Consider the following 5896-nt stretch of genomic DNA (forward strand, 5'->3'; position numbering starts at 1 on the left):
ACCCTTTTGTGCATGTGGTAGTGCTGCTGACATCTAACTTTAAATTTGAGATCTATAAAATAAACGGCAAAGAAAAAATATATATTGAATAACATGAAATTGCTTCTGAACAAACTTTGCTTGCTCAAGTATTATTAGTCTATCTTTATCAACGCATATAAAACGATAAATATATTTTCAGTACCATTGGCAAGAAGCCTATAAACTATCATTTTCATTCAATGATTTATCGTAAAATGGTTTAGAATATAAATTTAGGGGAAAAAGAGCATACAAAATTGAGATCTATGACCTGAATTGCACACACAAAGGTATTTTAATAGAGTTTTTAAAAGCATTTTATTCAATCTCAATACCCCAAATTTGAAAGATAATTAATTTATTTCATCTATTCATATCACCCCATAACCCAGTTTAAGCAAGTTCCCTTAAGAAATTACTAACTTTCATTTTTATTGAAAATTGCATATCTTTACATTAACCCATTGATTTGCTAATTATACAGCCTTTTTCTAAGAAGTTTCTGAGTTACACTAGAGGACAGAAGAAAATATAACAATGCATTTGGAATTCTGGTTCTATCTGCAAAAATGATAGCTACATTTATTTAAATATTATTTTAATGTATGTGAATATGAATGGGGAGCTATAGAAATAATGTTGAATTTTAAAGAAATGCAGAAGAAAGTATAAGAATCTTCAAAATAATTGTCCTGGGAAGCTTTAAATTCAGTAATATTCATGTCACCTTTGAACTTTATGTTTCTCTTCTAAAAAAATTAGTCTGAAGAACCTGACTAAAAAGTTATTCTTTCTTTGTGGGTGAATCCGATTCCTAAAAATAATAATACAGTAGTTGCATAAGTATATATAAAAAATAAATAATCTCAAGTAGAGAAGTACTCAATAATGGTGTCGTAGTCTGGGTTCTCTAGATGTGCAAAACAAATAAAGTATATATAAATATTGCTGTTGTTATTGTTATGTGTCTTCAAGCTGGTTCTGACCCATAGTGATCTTTTATAGGGTTTAATGAGGAGTGGCTGGTGAGCCAGAACCACCAACCTTATGGTTCAAACTGATGTTGCAGTCCAGCACATCAACCCAGAGCACCAAACAACGACTTCTATATTACCATAGATAGAAAGATAGATAGATAGGCAGATAAACAGATAGATAGACAGATAGATATGTAAACTTACTTAAAGAAAATATTGTAGGCAATTGTGATTGAATGCTCATGCAATTGTGGCATAGAATAACAAACTGTCTGTAAAAATGAGCTCAAACATGGCATCAATTATAAGGTTAGTGCTGGAAAGTGCAGTGTTTCATTCTGGGAGACATTCATTGAAACTAACTGTACTACACCTAACAGCAACAACAAAAATTAAATAAAAGAGCCGACGTTTAAACCCGCTAGGGTTTCTAGGTGCCCCAACCGCAGCCTACTCTCCGGCGCCGGCCAGGGACATGCCCTTCCTCCTGCAGACATGGCTTCGGGCGCTGCTACCATGGCCGTGAAGATCGGAATAATTGGTGGAACCGGCCTGGATGACCCAGACATTTTAGAAGGAAGAACTGAAAAATACGTGGATACTCCATTTGGAAAGCCATCTGATGCCTTAATTTTGGGGAAGATAAAAAATGTGGATTGTGTCCTTCTTGCCAAGCATGGGAGGCAGTACACCATCATGCCTTCAAAAGTCAACTACCAGGCGAACATCTGGGCTCTGAAGGAACAGGGCTGTACACATATCATCGTGACCACAGCATGTGGCTCCTTGAGGGAGGAGATTCAGCTCAGGGACATCGTCCTCATCGACCAGTTCATAGACAGGACCTCCATAAGGCCTCAGACCTTCTACGATGGGAGCCATTCCTGTGCCGGAGGAGTCTGCCATATTCCAATGGCTGAGCCATTCTGCCCCAAGACGAGAGAGGTCCTCATAGAGACTGCTAAGAAACTAGGACTCCGCTGTCATTCCAAGGGGACAATGATCACAATCGAGGAGTCTCGGTTTAGCTCTCGAGCAGAAAGCTTCATGTTTCGTACCTGGGGGCAGATGTTATCAACATGACCACAGTTCCAGAAGTGGTTCTTGCTAAAGAGGCTGGAATTTGCAGTGGACAAGGTCCTAAAGACCCTGAAAGAAAATGCCAGTAAAGCCAAAAGTTTACTTCTCATTACCATACCTCAGATAGGGTCAATGGAGTGGTCCCAAACCCTGCATAACCTGAAGAATATGGCCCAGTTTTCAGTGTTAGTACCAAGACATTAAAATAACATCGCTGCCCAGGAGAAAAGAAAACTTTGTGAATTCCTGCTGAATTTTAAAAAAAACATGGAAAATAACATGCAGCTTTCCTGCTTAAGAAGAAAGACAAGAAATTGCACGTGTTAAACATTCCTTTTGCAGTACAGGCTCTTTCAGAGAAAATGAGAGAAGTAAATGACCAGTAAGCATGTAGAAGAACAACTCACCTCATGTTTTACAAAAAAAGAAAAGGAGATACCAACTCCCCTCCCCCTGTTAGATTAGCAAGATAAAGGGGAGTGAGTCACATCCACTTTATGGGACATACAGAAGAAATGGCACTTGGGCTGTTTATTGATGTGGCTGTAAATTGGTAGTCTTTCTGAAGAACAGTATAAAATATATCTAGATACTTTAAAAGATACATTTATACTCTGAGCTGATTACTTCTAAGAGTTTATCTTTTCAAAATTATCTGAGATGCATATGAAGAATTTTGTATAAAAGGATGTTTCATATAGTATTCATTATACTAGCAAAAATCAAAATCTGAAAATTCAACGATTGAAGGTAAATTATAGGTTAGCCGTAATTCGACTTTGAAGCAGCCAGCTGAAGATCATGTTTTCACATAATATTTAATAAGTCTTACAGCAATGGTTGCTCTATTAGTAGGAAGTGGGGGAAAGGACATGTAAGCATCAACAGTTCTAACTTGGTCTTAAAATTCTGTCATTGTACAAAAACCCTAGAGAGGAATACATATACTCTATTTCCTATTTGAAGGAGGGATACTGGGTAGCTTTAATTTTCTTTATAGTTTTCTGTATCTTCACGTTTTTCTACAATGAATATAATCAAATAGTAAAATTGTTTTAAAAATCAAAATGGACTTTGAAAGATCCAGTTCTTTCAAACCCATTGTGTCTGTTGACATGAGATTAAAACGAACTTACTGAGAGGAGCTCTGTTTAAGGAAGAGGCCCCTTGATTCCATTGATAAAGAGGATTGTTAATGGCTACAGAGTGAGTCTTGGATTTGCCATGACTTCCTGACAAAGACTAGGTTTTTAATACTGAGTTAGTCTAAAAACTAAACTATTTAAGAACTAAATGCACACAATATAGTGTGTCAGGTATTTTTTAAATTAATATTGTACTTTTTCTACTCTTTTAAGTTGGTGAATTAAGTGAAATGAGTTGTTGGTGGTTTTTGTTTTTTAATAAAGCAAAATTAAGTAAAGCTGACTTATCCTTTCTCTGTTTATCATTGTTAATTTTATAAAAATGCTTCTTTGTTTTGTTCTGGAAAGATTTTTGTTTCAAGGAGGCAGTCCCCCATTAGGAGTGTTAATTTCTTTCCACTGGTCTATTACAGGGTGCTTTTGTGATGGACCTTTCATCGCTTTAAAGAATCTGTAAAGTCAATGTGTTTGTGCCTCTGAGATTGCCTTGAAGATCATTAGCTGCTAATTGTTAATAATAAAATAAACCAGTTACCTCCCACTTCAGTATTGAAAAAAAAAAAAAGTAAATGAGATTTTCTACTGAATGCAAGTAATAGGAATAGAGTAAATTGAAAGAAGTAGTAACATTTAATAGTATCTCCTCAATATACAGTTTAAAGTACATAATTTGAAAAATTAAAGATTTAGCAAACATATTGACTATATTACTTTTTATTTCTTCTCTAAATCTTCAAGTCAAAATATAGTAGAATCAGTCAAACAATATCTAAATTATAAACAACTTAAATAATTTGTTTTTTGACATTTTTAGATGGATAGTATTTACAATTTTGACATGCTAGTTTAAATGGACTAAAAATAAGACATTGGCTGATGGAAAACAATGCAAAGTTAGAAGGTATGGCTGGAAACATACATTGAATATCAAAATGGGATATGTATAAAGTTAAGAATCTTGGAAATTGTAAGGCATCAAAAATGAAAGTAGAACATATAAAAATTGATATCCTAGGCCGAAATGAACTCGTGTTGGACATACTGAATAAGACAATCTTTGGTTTACAATGTTAGGAATGATGAGTTGAAGCATAATGGAAATGCATCATCCATAAGAGCATTTCAAGATCTATATTGAAGTGCAATATTTTTAGGATTAATATACGTATGCAAGTTCAGGTTGAAACTGAAGAAAATTAAAACAAGTCCTCAAGAGCTAGAATATAATCTTGAGTTTATCCCACCTGAATTTAAAGACCATCTCAAAAACAATTTAATGCACTAGATACAAATCACCAAAGACCAGAAGAATTGTCAGATGACATCAAGAATATTATATACAAAGAAAGAAAAAGGTCATTGAAAAGACAGGAAAGAAAGAAAAGATCAAAATAAATGTAAGAAGAACTGTGAAACCTTCTCTTGAACATAGACAAGCTAAAACAACTGTGAAAAACGATGGTGTAAAAGAGATGAACAGAACATTACAAAGAGCAGCTCCAGAAGACAAAATTAAATATTAAAATGAAATGAGCAAAGACCTTCAGTTAGAAAACAAAAAGGGGATATTTTTAGCATTTTTCAAGTTGAAAGAACTGAAGAAAAAATTCAAGCCTCAAGGTTGCAATATTGAAGGAGTCTATGGGCAAAACATTGAATAGCAGAAAGCATTTAAAGAAGATTGGAGGATTATACAGAGTCATTTACTAACAAGAATTCATCAATATTCAACCATTTCAAAAGGAAGCATATCTACTTTTGTTTGTTTGTTTGTTTCCCATAGGTGCATCTCCATACTGGCATCTTTCCATATGTGTCTCTTTGTGTTTCTTATTCTGTTATATATGATCAAAACTCAAATAGAATTAGGTCCTGGTGTGGTGCTGTAGGCTAACACGCTGGACTGCAAAGTTGGTTTGAACAGCAAAGGTGGTTTGAACTGCAAGGTACATGGTTCAAGCTTACCACTTGTTTCTCAGAAATTGTATACAGGGTTGCTATGGGACAGAACCAACTCGACAACACTTAAATACAACAGCAACTCCTCAATTTATCAGAAAACATCTTCCAAATCCCTGCTTACAAACAAGATCATGTTCACAGATGAGGGAGGTAGGATTTCAGCATATCATTTTTGATAGGAAAATAAAAATTTTATTAATCAAATAAGGAGCAGCTATTTCCCAATCTCATTGAACTCCTTCCATTAAAAGACTTATCATACACTTCTTGTCAACAAAAACCAAATTATGTATATAGTTTTCCTTAACTTTCCCTCTTGACATACATGAAGAATATTAATATGCCATTCTCTATTGTTTCAGCAAATTAATTAAATGTATTGTATATGATGAACAGACTTTACTTGTTGGGCATTCTGAGACTGGCAATATTAACATTAAAACAAAACAGATGAGTCAGTATGACTATCAAGTGTGATTTCACTTGTCTGTCAGTTTGTTGTACTGTGGTGTCTTATGAGTTGCTGTGATTCTGAAAGCTATGCCACTGGTATTTTAAACACCAGCAAGGTCACCAATGATGGATAGGTTTCAGATAAGCTTCCAGATGAAGACAGACTAGGAAGAATGAGTGACTACAGACTAGGAAGAATGAGTGACTAACTACTTCTGAATAATTTGTCAATGAAAACGTATGAATAGCAGAGAAACA

The 5896-nt window shown here is 34.6% G+C and overlaps 1 pseudogene; it reads left to right on the forward strand.

Moving 5' to 3' along the window:
• The first annotated feature begins 1493 nt into the window (after window positions 1-1493).
• LOC102828549 lies at window positions 1494-2282 on the forward strand (annotated as a pseudogene).
• The last annotated feature ends 3614 nt before the right edge of the window (window positions 2283-5896 follow it).

This window comes from Chrysochloris asiatica, unplaced genomic scaffold (assembly GCF_000296735.1).
Source record: "Chrysochloris asiatica unplaced genomic scaffold, ChrAsi1.0 scaffold00068, whole genome shotgun sequence".
Classification (NCBI taxonomy): domain Eukaryota; kingdom Metazoa; phylum Chordata; class Mammalia; order Afrosoricida; family Chrysochloridae; genus Chrysochloris; species Chrysochloris asiatica.